Source organism: Lissotriton vulgaris, chromosome 12, assembly GCF_964263255.1.
Source record: "Lissotriton vulgaris chromosome 12, aLisVul1.2, whole genome shotgun sequence".
Lineage (NCBI taxonomy): Eukaryota > Metazoa > Chordata > Amphibia > Caudata > Salamandridae > Lissotriton > Lissotriton vulgaris.
In genome coordinates this window covers 141,111,978-141,138,331 of record NC_141700.1, presented here as the reverse complement: position 1 = coordinate 141,138,331, position 26,354 = coordinate 141,111,978, and positions in this window count along the sequence as shown.

Genomic DNA, 26,354 nt, shown 5'->3' with positions numbered 1-26,354 from the left:
ATTTCCCTTCGGGTGCTGACCAGTCTTCCAAATGGTAACCTGGTACCTAATACTGGGTGTGTTTTATACTCCATTGTTTGAGTTTTTTCACTTCTGCCAGGTTCTCTGTAGCCACCCTTGCTGAGTCCCATGTTACTGGGGTAGCACAGCACTGTTTGTCTCCTTACGGTGGCTGAAACTCTATTGATTCCCTATGGCTCGAAGATATGTTTATTGATATTCCCTTTGATTCCACAGTTTACAATGGAGTGGGGTCCACCTAAAGGTATTCCTGGGCTAACGGGGTCTGCCTTTCTGACCATGCCTCTTGCAACTCCACCAGTGCCCAAGTGAGTGTGCACTGTTTAGCTGTCCATTGTCTTCAGTGCCTGCACTGTTTGACTGTTCATTATGCTCAGAAGCTTCATGCTTGTTGTCATGCGACTGCCCTTCTTGACGTTCGGTGGTGGAAAGGTCTTTTTCAGTTGATTCCTGGACTCTGGGTCCCATATATCTACATCCCCTTCCATTGGCAGATTCCTCTAATCCATTTGTCTTATCCAATCTAGTTGTTATTGGGAGTCAGCCATGTTGTCGTTGGTGGGGTGACTTGATCTCTTTGTGTGGACCGCTCCTGATGTTCGATGAGCGTCTTTTCATTTTTCGGTCAAGGTTGCTGTATTTCTTCATTTTTCTTTATTTCTATCCATTTCCGACCTCCCTGCTATTTCGGATATTGGGGACATTTTCAATGCCAGGGGTTTTTTCACTATGTGATTTGATTTCTTATGTCAAGCTGGCATTTGTCTCTTTCACTGACTTTTTATCAAACCCATGGCATGGGTCTCCTGTAATGGGGTTAATCCTGAATTATCCTGTGCTATATTTGACATTGTTAAATTGAAACTACTTTAACTTTGAGTTGCACAGTGATGAATATCTGCTTTAATATACTGTAAGCTTGGCACAATTTATTTCCTTGGCCAGGCCCTGATAGTTTGTTAATGTCAGAGTTTCAGTCATCTTTGTTAATTATTTGTGCACCTTGAAAGACCCTGGTTCAGTTTGGAGAGATCGCCCTTCTGATCCTTTAATGGCCTACTCTGGCTGTGAATCCCTCTGTACATCAGCATCAAGTTCTATCAAGCACTCCTTCCCACAGGCCTTGCACGGCCTGGGCATGTCTGTAACCATTGTATTTAGAACTGCCGGCAGGCTATTTAGTTTGTCAATTATTGGTGCGCACAGACAATTCACTTTCTGAGTTGCCAAACTGCCCTGCACTCTTTTGACCATGTTACTCAGTTCACTCAATTAACGATCTTTCCCTGATACAAATACTACCAGCATGTTTAGCCGGACTACTTGCAGGCCAAATTATTTGATTGATAGTTAAGGGCATCCACCATTCATTGAAAACATTTTAGTAGAATTGCCCATGTGTCTGCAATACTGTTTGCCTGTCCTGTGCTAGTAGTGTGGGTCCCATGTGGTTGTATTCTATCTGTGTCTTCTGATCACAGTGGTTGTTTTGTGGAGTAGCTTATCTGCACATTCCTGTTCCTGACTCTGCCAGGTCTCCCTACCTGCTCTCTCCTGCCTCTTCACCAGTCTCACCTAGAATTGGGTTCATAGGTGGTGGGAGACCTGTAAGCATGGATGGAAAATCCGTTCCGCTTGCGGATTTTGCGGATTTTCGGTAAATTCGCAATCCGCAAACTCTCGCGAATTCACCGAAAATCCGCAAATTCGCACACAGCGGATTTTTTTCTTGGTGATACCATATTGCGGCGTGCGGCGTTCACTTACCATCATTCAGCGTTTGCCGAGTTGTTTTTCTTGATATTTTGCGAGTGCTGCGCCATTTTGGATCTTGCTGCGGGATCCCGCAGGAGTTTGGTGACGCATCGCGAGAGTTCGCAATTGCGAACATGTAGGTGCTGCGGGCAGCAACAATCTCGCACTCGCGAAATTACAAAATTTGCAATTCTGCACAAGAAATCCACTAGCAAGCAGCATAGACCTTCTGAAAATGATGATTTTTATCAGAATAACTCCTCAGGTTGACATTTGCCTGCACTTTTTTGGATTTGAGGCCTTTTGACTTTCTTTGGATCACTTTTGGCTTAGAAATCAACTTTCACAAGTAAGTTTGTTTGGGGCATTACAGTTGCTGTTCTGCAGAAAAACGAGTTTTTCAAAACTGAAAGCACTCAGCAGGTGCAAAAGTTCACTGATCATTAGTAACTATTCCCTGTAGTACTTCCTGAGGGGCCCCTCCAGAGTTCAGTTGCCTATGTTTGTTTGGGGCATTACAGTTGCTGTTCTGCAGAAAAACGAGTTTTGCAAAACTGAAAGCACTCAGCAGGTGCAAAAGTTTAAACTCATCATTAGTAACCATTCCCTGTAGTGCTTCCTGACTGGGGCCCCTCCAGAGTTCAGTTGCTAGTTGCAACAATTCTATGACCCTGCTCTGACCCTCACAGCAGGCTCATAGAATAGCTACAAGTAGGCCACAAAGGTCCTGGAAAAAAAATTGCACTGCAACAGAAAGCAAATTACAGATAAGGAAGCAGGTGCCGGACTGGAATTTTAAAACAGTGACACATTAATAAATCAACCCCAAATTAATTCATGTCAGTTGAAGCAGGGCAGGTGTGCTTGCTTTTCCCCCCCCATAATCTACAGTGATGAACCAGAGGGTGGCATTGATGTACCAGAGGGTGGCATGGGTGAAACAGGGTGGCAGTGGTGAAACAGAGGGTGCTGTGAACCTTTGATGAATGAACCAGACGTAGAAACAACATAGTCGCGACCGTTGCGAGCCGACAAGTAAGTTCGCAATTGCGAACTGGTACAAAACCCTCGCGAACTGGCAGAAACCCTTGCGAACACAAAAAAAAACCCGAGAATTCGCGAGAATTCACAGATTTTGCGGATTGCGAGTTCGCAAATATGCAAATTCGCGAACGCCAGATTCGCAAAATTCGCCCATGCTTAAAGACCTGCTCTTTTGTCTGCCTTTTGAACAGTAATGAAAAGGAAAGGTCCTTATCCATATAGAGCTGGGGTTTTGTACAAATTTTGATTCATTTTGAATATTTAATTCAATTTCATTTAAAAAAGCATTTATTGAGCGCATAGCTACCCTGAGGCATCCCAGCGCTAGCAACAGGACAGGGAAGAGCAAGATGGTTTATAGAGAGGCATTTTGGAACAACCATGTTTTGAGGAGCTTTCAAAAAGGTAGATTGCCAGACTCAGAACAAAGATGTAAAGGAAGAATGTTCCAGAGTCTAGGTACATTGTATGAGAAGGACTTGCCTCCACATCCCACCCTTTTAGTTTTGGGGATTATGGCTACATTTGGATTAGCCAAGCAAAGGCATTTCGTGGGGTGGTAGAAAGTGATGAGTGAGCCATTGATTAAAGGGCGATATCCCCATAAGATCTTGTGGGCTATACAGAAGAGGTTTAAATTGTATTCTATCCGAAATCGGAAGTCAATGTAAAATCTTCAAACCGTTTTCGCCAACCGAGTTTTAGGGGTGCTAAGCAGCAACCGAGCTGCACAGTTCTGAATGACTTGGAACTTCCTTATCGTTGAATTAGAGGCTCCCAGATAAAGGGAGTTCCGGTACTCCAAACTAGAAAGAACCAAGGCCTTGAACATTATTCTTCTTGCTCTCATGGGAAGGAGGGGTAAGACTTTCTGCAGCAGTCTGAGAATGCCATAGCAGGCTCCTGCCAGCATCACTACTTGGTGGTCAAATTTGAAGGACTTTTCCAACCAAACACCTACGCTTTTAATTTTGGTATTGGGAGTCGGCCAGGGCCAAGACAAATTGGCCAAGCATGATTAAGATCCATATTCAGTGATTTGCCCAAGAGCATTACCTCTGTTTTTCCTCCGTTGAATCTAAGATAGGAGTGATCCATCCATGATGCCACTTTCTCTAAGCAGGCTTCCAGGTTGGATGGAGTGTTCTGATGGTGGTTAAGGGCGACCACCAACTGCTTATTCTCAGCATATGTGACTATTTTGATCCTGTATGGTAAAATAATATTTGAGGGCTGTCTCATGTGCACAATAAATAGTGTGGGGCTCAAGGACAAGCCCTGGGGCATTCCACAGTTGAGCGATAGGCTCCTGGATGCGGAGTCTCCTGCAAAAACCAGGAACGTTCTACCATTTAATAGGACCTGAGCCAGGTGATAGCACCACCTCAAACTCTGATGCTACTAAGTCTAAGTTTATTAAAATACTATCAAAATTGACCATAGCGAAGGCAGCACTTAGATCCAGGAGGATGATAGCTACTGCTCCTCCCTGATCAAGAATTCTCTTAGATTCTTTGACTACGTCTTAAGATAGGGCTGGGCTCTAACTTAGGCTTAGAATTTCCAAGAGCTGTGATCCAGGATTTTACAGAAAGTTTGGACCCTGGGCGGTCTCTCCTATTAATGGTGTCAGTAGTGGTGGGTTGAGGTAGTGAATTCAGGGAAGTAGGGTTAAAAAATGATCCGACCAAGTCAAGGGAAGAGGGTCACCCACCGACAGCTCATTGTTGTTGGAAAAAACAAGGTCTCAAATATGGCCTTTCCTATGTGTGGGGCCTTTCACTTCTTGTAAAAGCTGAATGACTAATAGGTCTTGGGAAAGATTCGAGGCATCTGTATTTTTGGGTCGTCAAAATGCAGGTTGAAGTTCCCCAAAGGGGTGATATTAGGGGAAGAGCGTGCTAAAGTAGCTGTTATTTCAGGAAGAGAATTAAGAAACAGTCCACAGACACCCAGGCAGCGGTAGATTAAGATCCCTGAGAAAGTATGAATGGCAGAGAGTAAAATAGAGAAGGATAGACTTTCGCAATCAGGGATAAGATTAGGCTTGACACGACAATTGAAGGAGTTTAAAAAAATGATAGCAATACCTCCACCTCCGTCTTTTCACTGGATATTAGAGCAAGGGGGAGGTTTTGCACCAGGTTCAGACTCCTTATGAAGCCAAGTTACAGTTAAAAATAATACATCCGGTTGTTCGTCCTCTAAGAATATGTTAAGTTCAGAGGAGTGTTTTAGTAGGGCTCTACAGTTCTACAATTTGCAGCAGCAGAGAAGTTGTATCTGTGTTTGGCTGCGTGCACTACTCTATGTCCTCATACTCAGGTTTGTGTCTACCTGCTGTCTTTTCTTTTTAGTTAGGCTTAATTTTGGGTTTGCTCTGGTTCTCCCTGACCTCGTGTTCACTATTGGGGAATTGGATTAGTATAGAGCTGTTGAGCTGTTTGAGCTACAGAAGGCATTCATGGACCAGCTTGCTTGTCTTGGCACTAATTTTAGTGCTTTAGCTTCAGTGTGCCATTATGTTGTATAGTACACTTCCTTATTTGCTCACCCCACATTCAGCCCTCTTGTGGCCGGGGTTTGCCCTTCCCATGCTCTATACTACTCTGTTTTCCCTCTGCCAGCCTCCACCTCCTATGCATCCTCCACTTCACAACCTCAACTGTTCCATAGTTGGAGTAGATGGTGGTGTTGATGTTGATGGAGGCATAGGGACATGGGGCAAAGTGCTGTGGTGGACTGTAGTGTATTGTACTGTACTGTTGAAGCTGGTCCTCCTGGACCTTGACCCCGTGATCTTCATAAACAGTCTATTCCAACCGCACCTTCTGCAGGCCAACAAACAGCTGTAAGCAATGAGGAGTGGCATCTGTTGCTGCTGCCCGTTCCTCGCGGTTACTTGCTACTATTCCTTGTTGTTGATGCCTCTGTGTGCTCCCTTTTGTGTCTCAAACTCTTCTGGCTACTACACTCGGTTTCCTTGGTCCTAACCCAGCCATCTAAGTACACCAGCTGGCAGCACATGTGGGGATTGACCCTCTGTCTTGATGGTCTGTGGCATATGACTGCTCCTCTGACTGCTCCTCCAAGGTGGGGGGGGGTGGGGGGGAGTGGCAACTGCAGCCTCAGAGCTCATGCAAGCAGAAAAGCGAGGAAAATCTTGCAGAACAAGCTGCACTGTTCTCTAAACAGTCCGCTTCGCGTATGGTCAGACTCTACCCCTCTGCACATCATGGCAACCCTCCCTTGTTGCTGAGAGAGCGCAATTTGAACGAAAAGTATATAGTAGCCATATTTAGACTTATATGTTATAAACGTAGGAATGAAATGCATATCGTAATGAAAAGTTGGCAACTGCAGCATAAGGGCCAATGAATGTGATAACCTGTTATAGGAAATGTAAATGTATTCACACGTTAAAATGCATTAAGTTTAGAAACCCCGTATACATGAAGGGCAATGGTATAGAAATGTGTATAAATGCTTATGAAATGTAGAGCGTGCACAGGAGAATTCGTGTACGTGTGTAACTTTAAAAGTGTAACTTTACATTGAGAGAAGCGGAGAGAAAATAACGTGGAAGGACGTAAACGTGGATAAATGTATAAGAGAACTTACATAAAGATGTAATCAAGGAAAATGCATAAGTTATGTTCTATGTAGTCGTATTCAATATATTTCATATATTTGATGTAGAATGTTTAAGTATAACTAGGGCTTTTTGTTAAAGTACGAATATATGAAAGTAGGCCAAAGGTTATGCTGTGTAAAGGTTTTTGTAAGAATGTTGGAAGAGTTTAGGTCATTTGTGTTTCTAACCTGACTGACCAAGAGCTCAAAGGAGCATAGTCACATGAAATGAAATTTAGTGGTCTTGTGAAGGTCGTAAATAGCTTGATGTGGACATGAGAGCCGAGAAGTCTAGCACTTGTTAGATTTAAGGTGACAATGTCGGACGGAGCTTATTGCTCGAACGTGAGGAAAGACACTCTGAATGTAGACTATGTTTTGACAAGACCATTCACAGGACCTAGCAGGGTCAAGTTAAGAGATATGGAGTTAAGGCCTTGTCTAAGGTTCTATGTTACATGATCTGAAAGAATCAATAAATGTCAACGATGAAATGATGAAGATGACATCCAAAGGAGAAGGGTCAACTTAACGGACGACGTGAAGAGTGGACCAATGGAAGAAGCAGGAAGTTGACATCATCGGGGGAAGTCCGTGGTGGGCGTCAAGGGGCGTTCCACTCACACGTTGATTGTGTATTTTAGGGACAGCACCCCGGGGAGGAGGTAGCAATTGGCAAGCAGGAGAGGGCAATCAGAGAAGGGCGAATTGCTCAGAGCAAGGGCGAGGGTAGATGCCTTGAGCAGATGCGCTGAGACATCATAGCGCAAGGGAGCAGTAGGCCGAGGACCCTTAAAGAGCAGATGGGTAGGCAGATAGGGTACTGCTTCTGAAACTTAAGATTTCCTTTAGAGGCTAAAAAGAGTTTGACTTCTTAGGGAGACAAACTGCTGACACCTTTTTAGGGAAGAACTTGCGAAGTAGGGTTGTCACATAGCATAGAGTAGGGACAGATTAACTTGATGATTGTTTTTGTCTTACTGCAGATGACGCAGAAGAAACCACTTCACACCGAAGCTTGAAGCACTGAGATTTTAATTGATTTTGTATTGTATACTTTGAGAATTATCCTGAGTGGATTGTATCGCATTTCAAATTAATCTTTATATAAACTCTTAAAACTTCATCAGTTGTAAGTGGTTCTTCAGAGTGGCGTCGGTTAATGGGGTTTGTCTAACCAATGCTGGGGTGGTCCTTTCCTCAATGACAGATAAAAGCGGTCCAAAACAGACGAATGGGATTCTTTATTAAATTTATCATACTCATAAATTGATATCAAAATCCCGTTCCCCGCAGTTGGTAGCAGAGGATGGTTATCTTCTTGAGGAAGACGACCTAGGCCAGGTTAGTTTACCCCAAGGTCCCTAGTCATCGTCGACCAGAAGAAGAATCGCAGCCGAAGACGGTGCTGACGGTGCGTCGAGAGAAAAGCAGCAGAATCGGTCGAGAGTGAGTATAAGGGTCATGCGTTGTAAGATTGCGGTGTTTTATGTTGTTCCTGTGTTGTAATGTCAAGCGGAGTTGAATGCCTGTAGTGTGATTGAGGGAAGGTTGTGAGCGCGCGCAACTGGATGAAATCTTATGTCCAGAGGACTTAAGTGGTTCGGGTGTATCGAACACCTAGAGTAATTTGTCTACCATTGAAAGGGGGTCATGAGGTACCATTGATTTCCCGACAGACCGATGATAGGGGGAGCGTATGTGTGAGTGAATGAGTAGCGGACGCTGGTCGTACGTCTACTGTGCGTAAGTAACCTATCAGTTGAGGCAAGTGTCCGACCGTAAGAGGAAAGACGCTGTGCCAGTTGAGGTAGCAATTACAGTTAGACTGTGGCCGTACAGTCAGAGAAAAGTGATCGCTTGGACGGAAGTAGTCATTTTTCAATGTATGAATGAAAACGCATGCGAAATCGTGAGACGAGTTAAGAAACGAGGGAAGCTGCTGAAGAGGATACAAGTGACGTCAGCGTAGAACCGTGCTGGGATAGGCTGATTAGCGAGAGTCGCACAGGGATTGGTGGTTGTTATTAAGGGCAAATAAGTAAGATCAAAATGAAGTGTTTTAAGGGTTTAGGGAAAATCTTTAAAAAGAAAAGGAGAAATTTATATGCCGGAGAAGAAGCTCCACCAGAAGGCACACCAGCATATCATATGGCAGTAAATGTAGGCTTACATTCAATACTGTGGATTTCTGAGTGGCATAGGCTAACAGAAGGGCAAAAAGAGCTGGCGTTTCCAAGATTCGGAACGTTTAAATTAGAAGTGTTGAACCAACTGAAGGCGACGATGCTTTCAATGAGACCTCTACCGAGGCCAACACAATTTGAAGCTCTTGGTGTGTGGTTTAGAACAGCACACGAAAGGGGCGTAAAGAGGCGACAAGAAAGGGTGAGAAGATCGGTAAAGGCAATGCAGGATGCTAAATGGGACGATGAAGCCAAGAAATGGAGGGTGCAAAAGATAGAAGCGGACAAATTGTTCACTATGATAGAGGCTACGGGAGAAAAGAAACCTCCAGAACAGGAAGATGAGGAAAGCGAGACAGAGGAGGAACTGCTAGAGAGGCTATTGACAGACAGACCACCTCCATACAGTGGGGAACTTGCGAGTCCCATATTACCGCAAGTAGACGGAACTAGGTGGGGAGAGTATAAGTCGATCCCGGTATCAGAGTGGGACGCTACTAAGACCGTAGAGATACCCCAAACTAGTCCGGAACAGAGAGTAGTGGGAAGGCTTGTGGTCCAGAACGTGCCAGAGACGCAATGCGCTAGGTCATACCAGATGCCGGACGCTTTACAGGTTCCGGTCACCATAGGTCCTATTGTGTCAATCTATAACCCGGAAGGGGTCCAGCAGGATGAACAGGCACGGTGGGATAATGAAAGAGCAGAAGAGGACAATAGGAATGCCACAATGAATTCCCACAGGCAGATACGAGCACCAATAAGTCGGAGTACCCCATTTGATTCCGCAACGGGTCCCAGAGTAGAACAGCGAGGTCGAAGAGGGTCAATGGATTTGAGGGGTCCTAAACCGAAAACCTATAAGGAACTAAGGGAGTACCTGAGTGAATGGGACGCTGCCGAAGAAGCTCGGAATAAAAGTTTAGAAACAGGATCCGAGTGGAGAGAACAGGATAACAGGATTCTCTCTCATTGTGGAGCTGGCGAAAGCAGCGCCGAGTGGGAGGGAAGAAGCCAAGAGAGCAGAAGAGATACCTATCCTACTGAGAGCAGCAATAGGCAAATGTGCGAAGACAGAAGTGCAGGGTGTGGCGAAGTGCCTCGTGTCACCTTTAGTGAAGGGGAGCATAGGACACAGGAGTATAGGAATACCTTCAGGTGCACACACCATGCCCCAGGTGAGAATGCAAGACATTGGAGTCACGGAAATATGGAGAGTCGCGAAGCATCTCGACATACATCCGGAGATAGTGGTCAGAGTCACGAAAACATAGGAAGTCGCGAAACGTCTCGCCATTCTTCCGGTGATCACGAAAGAGATCACGGGAACATGGAGGGCCGTGACGGACCCTATCGTCTATTAAGTGACACCAGACAAAAAACAAGTTATAATGGGTTAGAATCGAACGGTGGATCCTATCTCACATCTGGAGAAACCGAGCTTAGAAATCGGAATGTAGGGTTGGGGGACGGAGCGTTATTCCACCATACCCCACGTGGAGATGGAAAGGCTTGGGATCTCGAAGGGTGGGAACGAAGAGAAGGAAGCAGAGCTCCTCATAACTCACCTGTGCTCAGGCGTAGGGCGCATAGTGGAGGTGAGAGGGATATGAGAGAAGAACATAGAACTGAGATGCTGAAAGCTGAAATAAAAGCGAAACGGCTTGATGTGATGAGTTTGAAGGCAGATCTGGATGAATTGATTGATGGTACAGTACCACTAGAGAGATTAAACTCATATACACCAGCTGAGATATTGTTCCTATCCAAAGATATTACTCGAAGAGCGAGGTCAGTTCATGAGAACTTATCTAATTTAGCAAACAGGTACATGGTAGACCTGTCACGAACTAAGGCTTTACAGAGTAACCACAGGCTAACTTGCACAGATCAGGATTTGGATGATCGCAGAACGATCGCGCTGAAAGTACACATAAGGGAATTGATCGTAAGTATCAGAATATGGAGAGATCTAGATAGATGGGAGGAAAGATGGTCCAGAAAGGGCTCCGTTAGACGGAGTGTACTTGAGGGTTCCCAGGACACAGATTTGATGCGAATGGAAGCCTTCCCTTTGCGAGAGGTCGCGAATGGAAGCTACGTCCATGTACCCTGGACTAGGGGGGATTTGGCGGCATTCACCAATTCCTTCCCAAAGCTTAGAGATAATCCTGTCGAATGGTATAAGCAGGTAGAAAGATTCGTGAAGATCTCAAAGGTACTGTGGGTCGATTTGAACACTCTGTTCGACATCGTAGTACCCGGAGACTTATGGACAGCGTGCAAGCTTAGTGTTGATTGGCCCACTTGTGAGCCAACGAGAGAAGCCAGGACGAATGGTCCATCTCATAGGGTCATGGAAAAGTACGAGAGGGTAATAACGTGGCTAAAAGAGAAAGTGCCGGTGCAAGACATAGACTGGGTAAAGATAGATCGGACTACCCAAGAGCCGAAAGAGACAGTGCATGAGTTTTACGAGAGGTTGCTGAAAGCATTCAAGCAATACAGCGGGTTAGATGTGATGGATCCCAAGGACATAGGACAGTTTGTTTCAAAGTTTGTCTTAGGATTAAGACCAGAAATATGCCTAATGATCCAACAGCATCTGATCTGTTGGCAGAACAAACCTTTAGACGAGATTCTGAGGTATGCAAGGTATTGTAGTGACGAGATAGACTCGAAGGCGAAGAAGCTTAAAGAAAAGCTAATGTTAGTGCAAATGCAAGCTGCTGGAAAGGATAAACAGCGACAGCAGGGAACAGGGACGCAGGCAAAGAAACAGAATAATCAGAGCAGAGACGAGGAAGAAAGACTGAGACCGAGAATGGATATCGAGACGCTGAAAAAGAAGACAAGATGCCATCAGTGTAACGAGGTGGGACACTGGCGACGCGAGTGTCCTTACAACGTTGAGACAGGGGAATTAGAGCAGGAGGAGGAAGAGGTTCAGAACAACGTGGTTAAGGGAGCCACAGTCCCGAAGGGCAAGTTTGTCAAAGGGGGGACTCAGACTCCTCGAGCCCCGTTTCCTCAACCACCTCGCATCACGAACGGAGGAAAAACCTACAGACAGATGCCATTGTTTGTAGGGGGAGAGGAATGTTACTACGTTGATCCTCTTACAGGGCAGCGGGCTAGTAGGGACGAAGACTGTACTCTAGGAGCCGCCTTGGAAGTAGATCAGAGAGGACCATACGTAGAGGCTGAAATAGCGGGATGTCCTACAACCTTTTTGGTGGATACAGGGGCCACTCGATCTACGTTGAGATCTGCGGTAGTCCCGGGTCTGCCAATGTCAGGAGAAACGGTACAGGTGGTAGGAGTTGCGAACAAAAGGATGACAAATCCCTTGACCGAACCAGTGTCGGTGAGGATAGGGAATTACAGTGACGAACATCAGTTCGTGATCTGCGATTCTAGTCCCGTGTGCTTATTAGGGAGAGATTTGCTGTGCAAACTGAATTGCACGATACATTGCACACCAGAAGGAGTAGAAGTGCAGACCAATGATGAGGACGCTGATTTTAAAGTTGTAAACTCAAGGGAATGCGTGGAACTTTATCCTACCTTAACAGTGGAGGAGCTCCCACAGGACTTGAGGGAGAAAGTGTCAGCCGAGGTGTGGGATTTTACTGGGGAAGAAATAGGATTGATCAAAGGAGTAGAACCGGTAAAAATCTTGGTAAGACTCAATGCTGAGTATCCAAGAACACCACAATACAAGTTGACACCGGAGACGATCGCAGGAATAAAGCCCGTGATCGAATCCATGATTAAGCAGGGAATACTGAAGGAGATCGTGGGAAGTCCATGTAACTCCCCGATCATGGGTTTGCAGAAACCTAGTGGAAAATACAGAATAGTACAGGATCTTCGAAAGATTAATAACATTGTTGTCTCGTGTTGTCCAGTGGTACCGAATCCATCAGTGATATTGTTTCAGATACCGTTCCAAGCTGAATGGTTCACAGTGATAGATTTGTGTCAGGCTTTCTTTTCGATACCGTTAGACGAAGAGAGCCAGTATCTTTTCGCTTTTAAGCTGGAAGATCGCGTTTTAACATGGTGTCGTATCCCTCAGGGGTATACAGAAAGCCCATCGATTTTTAACCAGCTTTTAAAGAGAAATCTTGAGAGTCTAGTACTGCCCAAGAATTCAGTTCTGGTCCAGTACATAGACGACCTCCTTGTTGCGTCAGAAACTGAGGAAGCTTGCAGAGAAGACACCATCACCTTGTTAAATCACTTGGCCGAGAACGGACACAAGGTGTCTCCAAGTAAGTTGCAATATTGTAAGACTGAGGTGCAATACTTGGGCCACAGGATTGAGAAGGGAAAGCGGAAGGTGTCTCCAGACAGAATTGAGGCGATTATGAAAATGAACGCGCCTACAACACAAAGAGAGGTCAGGATGTTTTTAGGCATGGTTGGTTATTGTCGACAGTGGATAGCAAACTTTTCACTGAAGGCCAAACCTTTATTACAACTGACGCACAAAGGAGTAAGTGATCCGGTACCATGGGACAAAGATTGTTTGATGGCATTTTTGCAGCTGAGGGAGGACTTATGTCGTGCCCCGGCTTTAGGGATGCCAGATTACACTAAACCTTTTTTGCTTTACTGCTGCGAGAGAGAGGGATGCGCTTTAGCGGTACTAGCACAGGTCCATGGAGATGCGCGCAGGCCAGTGGCGTACTTTTCGGCTACATTAGATCCAGTAGCCGCAGCGTTGCCCGGATGTCTCAAATCCGTAGCTGCAACGGGTGTCAGCATTGAACGATCTGAGAGCGTAGTCATGGGTCATCCGTTAGAAGTGTATGTACCACATTCTGTAGAACTGTTAATGACAAGGACGAAGACTCAGCATCTGACGAATAGCAGGCTCACACGCTACGAGCAGGTCATATTGGCTGCCGAGAATGTGACCCTAAAAAGATGCTCTGTCTTGAATCCTGCAACCTTGATGCCACTTCCGAACGAAGTGGAAGATGAAAACTGTACAGAACATGACTGCCTCGATGTGACTGAACTATGTACCAAACCGAGACCTGATATCGTAGATGAGCCATTGACAGACCCAGACGAAATTTTCTTCGTTGATGGTTCATGCGTAAGAAACGATGTCGGTCAGCTGAGAGCAGCTTATGCAGTATGCACGATTACCAGAGTTATAGAAGCCGCTTGCCTGGAAGGAGTACACTCCGCACAGGTAGCTGAAATTGTGGCTTTGACTCGTGCTTGCCTAGCAGGCGACAGACTTCGAGTCACTATATACACCGATAGTCAGTATGGATTTGGCGTAGTTCATGATTACGGGCAGTTGTGGTCTCAAAGAGGTTACATGACCTCCTCGGGTTCTCCGATTAGGAATGGAGAATTCGTGAAGCTTTTGTTAGAGGCTTTGCAAAAACCAATGGCCATAGCTGTGGTCAAATGTGTAGCTCATACGAAGAATACGGATTTTGTATCATTAGGAAATAAATATGCCGATGAGGTAGCGCGTTACTGCGCAGAGCAGGGATATTCTCACACTGATGCAAAAGTGGGGGGAATCCAGGAAATGACTGAATTGACCATGTTATTAGATACCGTAGATACATGGGACGAATTGAGAGCAGTACAGGAAAATGCACCAGATGAGGAGAAAAAGGGCTGGGGAACAGCTGGGTGCGAGAAAAGTGAAATGAATTTTTGGGTGTCTGCCGACGGAAGGGCAGTATTACCAAATGAACTCATTAGTCCAATGGCAAGAAAATTGCATGGATCAGCTCACATAGGAAGAGATGCTATGGTGAGAGTATTCAGACAAACGTGGTTTAACCCTAAATTTAGAGTAGCGGCAGAAGCAGTGTGTCAGCGATGTACGATCTGTCAGCAACTAAATGTGGGTAAGAGAACACCAGTTACCTTGAGTCACATAGGAAGGTCTGGGGGGCCTTTCAATAGGATGCAGATTGACTTCATAGAAATGCCTCCATGCAACAGACTTAGATACGTGCTAGTGATTGTTTGCATATTTTCTAGATGGGTCGAGGCTTACCCTACACGTAGATGCGATACACTTACAGTAGCAAAATTGTTACTTAGAGAGTTGATACCGAGGTTTGGGGTGCCATCCTCTTTGGAATCGGACAGAGGAACTCATTTTAATAGCGAAGTGGTGAAGATGCTATGTTCAGCTTTGAATATTGATCAGAAGTTACACTGCAGCTATCGACCGGAAGCTTCAGGGATCGTAGAGCAAATTAACAGTACTATCAAGTCCAGACTGGCTAAAGTTTGTTCATCGACATCCCTGAGTTGGCCAGACGCACTTCCAGTAGTTCTCATGAGCATACGTAGCACACCTGATAGAAGAACAGGCCTCTCTCCACATGAAGTGCTAATGGGGAGAGCTATGAGGTTGCCATCGGTTCCAACTGCAGCGCTAGTGAACATCACAGACGATTTGATTTTGGACTACTGCAAGGGACTATCTGATGCCGTAAATTCTGTGTCCCTCCAGGTCCAGGCTGCAGAGGTTCCGTCAATACAAGATTTGTGCCATGACCTGAGTCCAGGAGACTGGGTCCTGGTGAAGAAACACGTCAGGAAGAACTGCTTAGACGTGCGTTGGCGAGGACCGTTTCAAGTCATACTTGTAACGAATACTGCAGTGAAGTGTGGAGGGCTGCCAAACTGGATACATGCTTCACACACCCGAAGAGTGCAAACACCTCCAGAAGACACAGCTCCTCTCTCGGATGAGAATCCGGCGGGAAGCGGAGAAGCCATAGAGGGGGAAAGCCAAGCTGTGGAGGTGATCGAAGAAGCTGAAACTGTGTTGGAACAGGACGACGAAGGTCAGGACACTAGCGAGACCGAAGCCGTCTCAGGAGAAGACAGTAACTGGGAGACTGAATCGGAAACTGAACAAACTGAGAGTGACCAAGAGACGGGTCCTGGAACAAGGAGCAGAAAGACGGGAAACGACAAAGCCGTTTGGCCGGAAAGAAGAAAAAGGCCAAATTCAGAAGGAAAGCAAGAAAGAACTCTTGTCCCGATCGCTGAAGAGTCGGATCAGGAGGAAGAAACGACAGATTCAGGAACTGAGAGTCCACGAAGATCAAGAAGGGTACGTGTGCCCTGCAGAAGGTACGCCACCCCAGAGTGGACTTATCTAGCAGATGTATTGGGGACAGAAATCTGGGAGAGTGAAGAGTGTGAAGGTAACCACTCTCGATCCAGTCGTGACAGTGGAGATATGGATGTTGGCGCCTGGGCTTGAGACTGAGGGGTTACTGACTTTCACACTTCCCCGACCCCCACGTTTGAGTAAAATTCAAGATTTGGTGTTAAAAAGACTACAATTTCCAACAGTTGGTCAGCAAATGACGGAAGCAGAAGAAAAAGTTATTCGTTTTGAACTGTTAATTATTGTTGTGAAAGCTGCAGGTCCGACAATAATTGTTGATGCATAAAAGACTTTTTGTACGTATGTTGTAAAGAAGAAGATAACCTAGCGCCGAGTGGAAAGAAGAATAAAATTAGGGATTACATTTAGAGGACGGAGAAGGGCTAGGGTTGTCTGCTGCTAAGAAGAGAAAAGACATTGTGGTGAAAAAGATACCTGTTGATAAAAAGCACTTTAAAGACTGTGAACGCAAACAAGTAACCAAAGACTGGAAAGAGAACTTTCGCTGGAGAACGAGGGACGCTGTTTTGATAACATGGAGAACGGCAACCTAAACAGAAAAGCTAGATGTATAGTAGGTACACTTATAGCAATAGTGATATTTCTCATAATCATAATAGTAACGATATCTTACATGACAGGCCATGAAAATGATAAAAGAATAGCGAATGTAAAAATTGTAACGACTTTGAAACCTGCTCTTGTGGGAAAGAAGGAGGAGAGCAATGTTGTACGTGAAAAAGCGTTACTTGCAGATGAAGCTCGTAGATTACACATAGACGAGTCACAGGGAAACTTTAGGTCAAATGCATATGCAAAGTTATTGTATGAATATATCGATGCCATGGAGGCCAAAGATTGCTACGTTTGTATGCAATTGCCGGCTTCTGTAGACGAAGGCATTAGGTATCACCATCTCCCATTGACTTATGGGATCACATGTAGTTTACTGCTTAGTATATTTTATGGTAGAGAAGGATTTGAGTACTACTTTTCAAATTATGATTCGGTACTGCCTGAAGTTCCGAATTATAAGCAAATGAATAAGTGGGACTATTACAAAAAGGAGGATAGACTAGCTAAATTCTTTCTTCCTTGGGATACGCTAGATACATCATATGCACGTAGAAATAATCTGACTTGCAAAGTATCAGAAGTAGAGAAAAGGTTTATAGCACAAGTAGATGATCGATGCAGACGGCAGAAGATTCTAAAAATGTCAGGACAATGGAAAATAGACTGGACGGAAGAAGAGAAGGCACATAAAAAGAAAGGTAGTAATGGTCCAATAGCATTGGATAGAACGCAGAAAGGAAAGTTATGTTTAACTCGAAGCAAAACGTATTATGAGAGTGAATTTGTAGGTGAAGTTAGTTGTGAGCACTCTTTTAGGTTAGAGTACTACACAAAGGATTTTATGAAAGGGATGCAAGCTATTCCGAATGTATATTTTGTATGTGGGAGAAATGCCTACGTAAAACTTCCAGATAATTGGTATGGTTCGTGTTACTTGGCAATTGTCTTCCCCAAAATATATCATGCAAAGGATTTGGCGATAATAGAAGGAAAGGCTTCGAGGAGAACGAAAAGGGAAGTAGGAGATGCAGAAGTAGTAGGGGATGTATTTGGAGCGATGTTTCCATTGTTAGGTTTGATTCTTAACGACGTTAAGATTAGAAGGTTAGCGACTGTCGTGGATAGATTGTCTGCCAGCACTGCAAGATCTTTAATGTTAGTAGAAGGTGAGATGCAGTCGATTAGAGCAATGGTATTACAGAACAGACTTGCGTTAGATGTAATATTAGCAAAGGAAGGCGGAGTTTGTAAGGCTTTGAAGGTTCAGGAATGTTGTACTTATATTCCTGATAATTCAAAACCACTTGAGAAAGTCATACAGAACATCACACAGATTCATCAAGAAATTGAAGATTTATCAAAAATAAATGTTTGGGAAAAAGTAGGAACTGGAGTAGGCAAGGTTGGAAGTTGGTTTGCTAATATAGGCAAAAGTATAGTCTGGTACATTTTAAAGCCTGTATTAATAGTAGTAATTTGTATAATTATATTATTAGGATTAGTAAAATTGTATAAATGGTATAGGTCGAACAAGTTACAAAGATCGATGAGAGACCAAGAAAGGAGACTAGCTGTTTTACAAGATCAACAGTATAAGAGTTTGAGAACACTTGAATCGATAAAAAGAGGAACTGATGTAACTAGTTCAGTATAAACTATGTATTCAAATTGCCTTTAGTGATGACTCCTAAAAGTCATCAAAGGGGGGAACTGAGAGAGCGCAATTTGAACGAAAAGTATATAGTAGCCATATTTAGACTTATATGTTATAAACGTAGGAATGAAATGCATATCGTAATGAAAAGTTGGCAACTGCAGCATAAGGGCCAATGAATGTGATAACCTGTTATAGGAAATGTAAATGTATTCACACGTTAAAATGCATTAAGTTTAGAAACCCCGTATACATGAAGGGCAATGGTATAGAAATGTGTATAAATGCTTATGAAATGTAGAGCGTGCACAGGAGAATTCGTGTACGTGTGTAACTTTAAAAGTGTAACTTTACATTGAGAGAAGCGGAGAGAAAATAACGTGGAAGGACGTAAACGTGGATAAATGTATAAGAGAACTTACATAAAGATGTAATCAAGGAAAATGCATAAGTTATGTTCTATGTAGTCGTATTCAATATATTTCATATATTTGATGTAGAATGTTTAAGTATAACTAGGGCTTTTTGTTAAAGTACGAATATATGAAAGTAGGCCAAAGGTTATGCTGTGTAAAGGTTTTTGTAAGAATGTTGGAAGAGTTTAGGTCATTTGTGTTTCTAACCTGACTGACCAAGAGCTCAAAGGAGCATAGTCACATGAAATGAAATTTAGTGGTCTTGTGAAGGTCGTAAATAGCTTGATGTGGACATGAGAGCCGAGAAGTCTAGCACTTGTTAGATTTAAGGTGACAATGTCGGACGGAGCTTATTGCTCGAACGTGAGGAAAGACACTCTGAATGTAGACTATGTTTTGACAAGACCATTCACAGGACCTAGCAGGGTCAAGTTAAGAGATATGGAGTTAAGGCCTTGTCTAAGGTTCTATGTTACATGATCTGAAAGAATCAATAAATGTCAACGATGAAATGATGAAGATGACATCCAAAGGAGAAGGGTCAACTTAACGGACGACGTGAAGAGTGGACCAATGGAAGAAGCAGGAAGTTGACATCATCGGGGGAAGTCCGTGGTGGGCGTCAAGGGGCGTTCCACTCACACGTTGATTGTGTATTTTAGGGACAGCACCCCGGGGAGGAGGTAGCAATTGGCAAGCAGGAGAGGGCAATCAGAGAAGGGCGAATTGCTCAGAGCAAGGGCGAGGGTAGATGCCTTGAGCAGATGCGCTGAGACATCATAGCGCAAGGGAGCAGTAGGCCGAGGACCCTTAAAGAGCAGATGGGTAGGCAGATAGGGTACTGCTTCTGAAACTTAAGATTTCCTTTAGAGGCTAAAAAGAGTTTGACTTCTTAGGGAGACAAACTGCTGACACCTTTTTAGGGAAGAACTTGCGAAGTAGGGTTGTCACATAGCATAGAGTAGGGACAGATTAACTTGATGATTGTTTTTGTCTTACTGCAGATGACGCAGAAGAAACCACTTCACACCGAAGCTTGAAGCACTGAGATTTTAATTGATTTTGTATTGTATACTTTGAGAATTATCCTGAGTGGATTGTATCGCATTTCAAATTAATCTTTATATAAACTCTTAAAACTTCATCAGTTGTAAGTGGTTCTTCAGAGTGGCGTCGGTTAATGGGGTTTGTCTAACCAATGCTGGGGTGGTCCTTTCCTCAATGACAGATAAAAGCGGTCCAAAACAGACGAATGGGATTCTTTATTAAATTTATCATACTCATAAATTGATATCAAAATCCCGTTCCCCGCATTGCCATGCTGTTCAAGGGAACCCCTGAGTCACAACACTTAACCAGCCTAACATGCGGGGCCTCCGTTCATGGATGCGCTGGGATGCTGTCGAGCCTTTTGCTCCTACCTCACCTTCTTCACTCTGCTTGCCGCTCACTTGCCCTCTCACCGCTTCGGTGGCGATGGCTTAAGGCTTGTAGAGGCTCATAGCTTGCAGCGGCAGGCTGCACCAGCGGCTCACACCAGCGGTGTCCCACTCAGTCTTATGACCCAGGCTTAAGGCTCAATTGATCGACTCTGCTTTGTCTTCCTCATCTGTTTTGAGTGTCCATCTCCCCCTGCTAATCCACCTCTGGGTGACATTCAGGTCGCGGCCTCCACAAGACACAAGACCTCGATGGGTGTGGAAAGGACTAGTCAGGCGTCCCACGGCAAAATCTCTTCTCAGCAAGGCCTTTCTCATACTGGGTTTGCATAGCAGGCTTGTGGAATATAGTCCTTAGGCTATCTTTCCCATTAAGTAATGTAGGGTACTCACTAATCCTGGCGTTTGATGTGATATTGGGTCCAAGAAAGACTGTGGGTGATGTGACTGCAGACAAACTGGCACCAACCTGGTTGATTTAGGTTGGTGCAAGGAAATGCCTCCAAAAAGTAATTATTCACTCTCGGTGATATACCATTGTGAGATGTCAACAAACCTTTTTATTTTTCTCCATATTTTTCAATGCGGAGATCTCCACCCCGTTTGTGGGGTCTCCTTATGGGGAAGTATAAAGAAAATTACAAACAAACAAAAAACAATTTATAAAAATATTACATATTTAATTACAAAAAAAGTAATGCCCAATTTTGAATACATTTTTTTTATCAATATTAAATATTATTGAATTCAACCAAATTATTTGTAATTCATTCTATAAATCACTTTTAATCATTATCAAAACATATTAAAAAAATATTTGTTTTCCAGGTTCTGCGTCCAAACACCTGCAGGCAGCCGGCCCATGCAGTACACCGCCTTCAAGCGTGCACAGCGAGGGTTGGCCACAGAGCCCAGCCTCCGCCAGGCCTTGCATCCAGCCTCCTGCAAGCAGTCAACCTCATGCTCTACAAGGCCTTCGGGTAACTGGGATCCCAACACCCGCACTGCTGCAGGCAGGGAAGGTATGTTTGCTCCCGCCTAGTGGGGGATTTAAAAATGCTCCCACCAGATGGAAGCAAACATATGCTTCCCTGCCTGTGTCAGTGGGGGCAGGAAAACAACTCTGTCCTGGTGGGCTTCGCGGTACAGAGTACTTGGGCCAGCCCCATGGTGTGGTGTTCTCTGGGGCCATTTGAGGCTCAGGGGCATTTGACCCCCCCTCCCTTTTCAGTTATTTACGGCCCGGGGAATGGAGTCCCCAAGGCCTTTTAACCCCTTCTATGCTGATGACGGCCCCCGTCCGTCATGCACTATGGTGGGCGTGTGCTGATGACGGCTGGGGGCCGTCATTTACCCGCCCACTCTTTAAAAGCGCAGCACAGGCGCAGAATCGCGGCCGCGCCCAAGGGGTTAAGGCTTGTGGTGGGGGGCCACGTGGTCATCTCCTGCTTTTGATGAATTAACCAGCATGTTTGATGGGAGAAAACATATTTTTGCCTGCCCGCATCAGTGGGGGCGGGGAACTACTCTGTCCCAGAAGTGGGCTACTTGAGCCAGAGTGCTTGAGCTGGCCCCGGGGGGTGGGGTCCCCAGGACATTTTGCAGCTCAGGGAGGGGGGTCGTGCAACCCCCTCCCTTCATTATTACATTGGCCCGGGGTAAAATAGTCCCCTATGCCTCACTGAGGCTTGGAAAGGGGAGCTACATGCCCTCCTGCCCCCAAAAAACAACTTAGATTGCCCTCCCCGGGGTATACACACAGTGGATAGTTATAGTTAGGACCACATTTCCAAAAGAAAGGGATTTTCAAGATTGCTAATAAATTTGGCACCATTTCAAAAATGCTCTCAAAACTTTCCAAACCTAAGTCTCATCCACCTCTGCTCCTTCCTGGAGAGTTTCTGGGAGATCTGTCAACTGGGGACCGAGATAAACAGAGGATCTAAAATGCATTTTCTCCATGCAGATTTCCAAAGTAAAAATGAACAGCGATGTCGCAAAAAGCAGCTGAATAGCATTGCACCAAATTTGGCAAAAATCTTGTTCTTGCTCCACAAAGCGTGCTTTTTGACATTTGGTGTGAATTCGTTTATTCGTTTTTGAGTAATTAAAGCTTAAAATGTATGTATATTTCACATCACGGAGGATCTGCAGGGCTGACAGATCTCAAGATAAAACCTGATTAACATCAACAAAGACATGGTGGCAGTCATTTAATAACACAAGGATTCAGCCCCCTGTCTTGTAAACAAAACAAAAAAACAGTAGATAGGGCTGTGCAAGAATACCCTGCCCCCTGGCCTGGTGGAGGGTTCCCATAGGGGCCCCCACTGGGGACAAGAACTTTATTTATTTTTCCTGCACCACAGATCCAAGGATGATCCACGGCACAGAGATTAAAAAAACACATGGTTCCTGCACATATTAAATAGGAGCCCCCCCACCCCAGGGGCCTGGGGTGGGCCTAGGCTCAGAGGGTAGGCGTATTTATTTTGGATTTGGATTAGGGGCGTGTGGCCCCTCTCACCCAGCCTTATGGAGGCCCTGGGGTCCTATCCCTGGGGCTAATATTTATAATTAGGGGAAAGGGTGTGGAGCCCTGCTTCCCAACCATTATTGAGGCCTGGAGGCCCCAAAGGAGATAAAACTAAAAGGCAAATTATGCTGTGATTTGTGACATGACATATTCTCTGGCAGTATTCTTTTGAAAAATGTGAGCTAGAACTAACATGTTTGTGTTGCATCTGAAAAGTATTCCACATATTATATGTCAATGGAAATAAATCCATTATTGTGTGATAAACACCAGCCCACAGAATTGCACAATTCGACTGAGCTTGAATATTTCCCATTATTTAACCCCTTCGCTGCGGCGGCAATTCGTCCGCAGCGCTAGGGGGGCCGAGCAGCGCTCGCATGCTCGTGACGGAGCCGCTCCGTCACGAGCCGCGGTTGAGCTGTGCTCGTGACGGAGCGGTTCTGTCATGGCCTCGCCCACTCAATAGAACGCGCCGCGCAGGCGCGAAATCAGCGCCGCGCAGGCGCGGCGGCAGGGCCATGACGGAACCGCTCCGTCATGAGCACAGCTCAGCCGATGCTCATGACGGAGCGGCTCCGTCATGAGCATGGGAGGGGTTAATCAGCAATCTACTCATGAAATGTATACAAAACCCAATTGTTAAAGATATGAGTTTTTGAACAACACAAAGGTTGTTGTCTAAACTTCTAAATTCTGAACTACATCATTTCATACTCTTTCTACATAATTGCTTAATTTAATATATCTATTAAAGAGGTGCAGTCAAACCGCTGTAATAAATGCTGCCAACTCAAATCATAAGAAATCTGAATATGGTACCTTTAATAACTTTACCCTCCTTAAAAATCCTGTGTCAAACTTTGTGAACAATTTTTTGGGAGGGCAACTATGAGTTAGCTCAATTTGGTGCAGATTGGACAAACAGCTCAAACTTGGTGTGGAGAGGAAACTAAGGGATAGCAACCACAGGGGACCTTTATGACAATGGCCCCCTAATGTCATGCAAGGAGATAATGAACACATATGGGACCCCTGGTCTCTTCCGAGCATATAGGAAACTTGTTGGCACAATACGTGGAGTTTGGGACCCAATAGTCATTTCTGAACCTGTCAATATCTCAACTCTGAATATGCTATTCACATTGGGAACTGAGCAAAAAGCAGTTCCCCTCCTGTATAGGGCCATATATAAGGACCTTCATGGATACCTCCAATCACTGAGGGACTAGTGGTCCTGGGATGCAGAGCAGGGCATTACTGACAAGGATTGGACTTCTACACTGGAATGCCCAACCCAAGTCTCTAGAAATCCGAGACTCGCTTACTATTCCATTTCTTATACAGAGCTTATATCACCCCGAAAACAACAGGACGAATTCACCATCATGCCATTTCAACATGCCCACGCAGGCATTCCTCATATGGTCTGATCCTGCTACATAGTAAAGACCTTCTGGGTAGCAGTAGCATCTCACCTCGAAGAAACTACCAGTCACGCTAACTTGATGAGCTGCCTCCTGGGACAATTCCCCCACCCAGGTCAGACGTGTGCTTTAAATGGGCCAATGCTCACCGGGAGTGCTTCATTTGAGCGGGTGGTTTTCAGTGCTCAACACCGGCACTTAGTTACCAATATTGGCACGTATGACAGTCTGCTGCAAGGTGGTGCTCCTTATCTCATTTAGAGAAGAGCAGAAAAACAGTTCTTACAGCTTTGGGGGTCTGGAAGAGTCAGAATTGTCACACTTGTAGGTTTGTGGTAGTTAGTAGTTATGTTCCTGTTATTGGCAGTGCTGAAAGCAGTAATGGGCAGTGCAAGTGGAAGTAGCCTCCTGGAGAGGGTTCTGGCATGTCTATTTTTGCAAATTAAGCACTGCTCACCGGTACTGAGTGCCAGCACTTCTCAGTTTTCTCCCCTGAGTACCGGAACTTCTTTTCGGGCAAAGAGAGTACTGGTACTCCCAGGGGCAGCAGGGATCAGGCCTTGAAGTACGAGTACGTGCAAGCAAAAACGACTGAAAATGACCCTTTCAGTTGGAGTCTTTTTATGTGCCGCTCCGGCAGGAAACGGGTAGAGTATTGCTGCACTGGGTTGCTCTTGCAGTTTTAGGTTCTAATTGGCATCGCAACAAGAATGAGAACATGGCCAGAGCTGTCTACAGTGGAACTGGCAAACCAGGTTCAAATCCCGACGTCGGCTCATTATCCTGTGATTCTGGGAAACTCACTTAACCAATGGTGCTTAAAAAAGTAAGCTTTAATGCTAATGTTCTGATTGTCATTTAAAGCACTCTAATGCCCACGGGCCAAATTCATGCAATGTCAAACTGCTAAAAATTAGGCCCTGCACTCAATGACGTAGAAGCTGATGCTTGTCATGTCTCCTAATGTACGTGTTGGAAGTTGAGTTTTGGTGACCTGGCTGAGTAAGGAGGTAGTGAGCTGAGGCACAGGACTCATAACGGGACCGCAGCCACATGGATAACAACAAATACATTGTAGGTAACTGTAGTGACCTGCTGGTCACTGTTCTAGTTGCTTTCTGTACCAGCCACTCCCCGAGGGCTAGCTTAAACTCCACCCCACACCCATCCACCACAGGCATCACAGGACATGTGACCCTGAGAATAAAAGGGGCAGGGCTTCCGTGCCCTGGGAAAGTTTACCACCTAAGTACAGTGCCTGTGTCATTACTAATTGTGCATGGGGGTCTAGGGGCCAGCATTGTTACATTGGCGACGAGCGGGCTGGGCCAACGTGTGCAGGTGCCTCGATAGGGGTTGAGGGGGGGAGCATTAGCCTGTGTCGAGGGCACCCCCTTGTATTCGGCATTCCAGTCCATTTGGCCACAGAGACTGTGAAAAGCGCGTGTGGAGAAGGAGGTGATCGGGAGCCCACCCTGCGCCTGAAGTGCCCGCAAGTCACACGAATGCTGCACACAAGCGCGCAGAGACCGCGTGGTAAGAAAAGGAGCCAGTGGAATGACCTCTACTGAGGCCCCAACCAAAGAGGAAGCAGAGCGGGAGCCGCCCATGCACCAAAAAACCCTGCCTAATTTTGGGTGTGAGGGGAGTCCGGGTGCGGTAGGTGAAGGAACCTGGGCCATCTGACTATCCCATGAGGGACAAGAGATGGCCCAGAAGGCTGCAGTGCAGTGGACCCACCCGGTACCATAAAGGTCTGTAAGCAGAGTGCAGCGGGGGGAGAAGCTGCATGTCTGAGCTGGAGTGTGACAGTGAGCGTAGTGATTGCGAGGCAGGGAGTCTACACATAAACCCCCCACCAGTGAAGTAGTCATTACCGGCTGTAACACCCACAGTATATCGGCCTCTTCTCTGTGCCAAGCGAGAGTGAGCATGCAGCCTCGTCACCACCAAGAAGGAAGTGCTGTAGATCACCCAGAGGCCGCAAGTACATAGAACGCCGAATCGTCAGGAAGGCGGCAGCAGGGGCGGCTCTAGGCTCATGGTGGCCCTGGGCAGGGAGCATAGGTAGGGGGCCCCGGAAGAGGGGGTCCAGGCGTTGCGGAGCGCGGAGGCCAGTGATGAGGGGAGGGTCAGGGTGTTTGGAAGTGGAACAGAGCCGGAGGCCGCCAAATCCCTGCCAGGGACCACCACACAAATATGTATCCATCCTCAGAGGATTAATATTTTAAGGATATATATTGGCGTGGTGGCCCCTGGGGTTTGGCGGCCCTGTGCAGGTGCACAGCTTGCACATGCCTAAGGCCGGCCCTGGCGACAGCATGACCAGAGAAGTACTCACAAACTAGAGCGCACTGCGGTGAAAAGGAAGGCAGCAGGCTGCATGTTGTGCGTAAGGCAGTGCATGCAAGTGAGGGCGATGTGGCCAGCAGAGCCTGGTGGAGCCTGTGGATAGGTCCGCACCTGAAGCGAATGACTGGATGCCCCTGCACA